The sequence below is a fragment of the Aplysia californica genome, unplaced genomic scaffold (assembly GCF_000002075.1).
Source record: "Aplysia californica isolate F4 #8 unplaced genomic scaffold, AplCal3.0 scaffold01541, whole genome shotgun sequence".
Lineage (NCBI taxonomy): Eukaryota > Metazoa > Mollusca > Gastropoda > Aplysiida > Aplysiidae > Aplysia > Aplysia californica.
The window spans coordinates 1-1,356 of record NW_004798811.1 but is presented as its reverse complement, the minus strand read 5'-3'; positions in this window follow the sequence as shown (position 1 = coordinate 1,356).

Here is a 1,356-nt window from a genome sequence, read left to right as displayed (position 1 = left end):
TTCGCAAATATCTCGACTTGTATTCAAGATAAATGGATATTTTTTCATCCAAATAAAGACAAGTAAACAAGCTTTAATATGATACCAATAACTCTACATGCCCAAAAATCGACGAGAGCCTGATTCCACCACCCTGCCTCACATATGTTTGATAAGAAAGAAGGAGAAAACCGCACAATAGCAGCCGCCAACATCCGCTGTCACCAAAGTAAAATAAACACCAAAAATGTGAAACGAGATGTCTTAGCAAAACTTTCAGCATCACAAGAAAAGACCGGGTGAGAAACAGGATAGTCAGAGAACAAGTTGGCTCGATTCCCTGACTGCTAGTAGTACTAGGATAAATAACGCATCCAATGGTTTGGACACCTGTCAAGACTAGCACCACACAGTGCAACAGCGAGAGTATACAACTGATATCAATTAGGTACAGAGGAAGAGGCAGGCTCTGGGAAAGATGGATAGAAGGGTTCACAGAAACGTTAAACAAAAACGATATCAATATAAGCATACAAGAGGCGATACAACGAACAAGAAAAAGACGTTTCGTCCGAAAACTGTTCAAAATGTATTAAACCCAAAAAGCAATTTTTTTTCAACAGCGGAAAAAATTGTTCCATTCTTTTCATAAGAAAAATTATTCCTTCATCATGTATTTTTTCTGCTTTTGTTTTAAAATCTGAATTTCGATGAATAATTTCTTGAGCACATGCAACTTGAGCCACAGATTAAGGTCCTGCAATTGGTTTTTTAAAATCAAATTTTGTGGCAAAGTACCATCTGAACAGCAGGTCAATCAACAATTTGCTTCTCCCCTCGACATGTTAAGGTAACCAAGGTCGGAAAAGTAAAAGTAACGTAAAGTAAGAAACTACGGGTAGTATACTACAAGCAATGAGTGCCACCAGACTCGTAAACATCCGGACGAGGAAACAAGGTCAGATTCCGATCCACGAGTTCTCTGTCCTGCTGTCCAGGTCTTGGCGGGGTTCCCACACGGGGTTATGTCCTCCTGGTACGACTATTGTGATCGGAGGCGACAGGCCACAGACGTGGTGAATCGACAGATGGCGCAATGGCATCGTTCACGAAGACTTCAAAAGCAAAAACAACCAAAAGAAGAAAAGAAAAAAAAAAAAGCGGCTTAGTTGTAGGGAAATCAATGGGTTTGAAAGATATATCAATTTCACAAACATCTTGTTAACCTATACTGACATCTTTTTAAATTACATAGATGTGTTTAGCACAATCCTTGACACAATTTAGATAATTCATTATGGAGACATGCTTCGAACTCAACCCGGGCTGAGAGGGATACAACGTCCGACCACACCGACAAAGATACTCGGTGAAGGC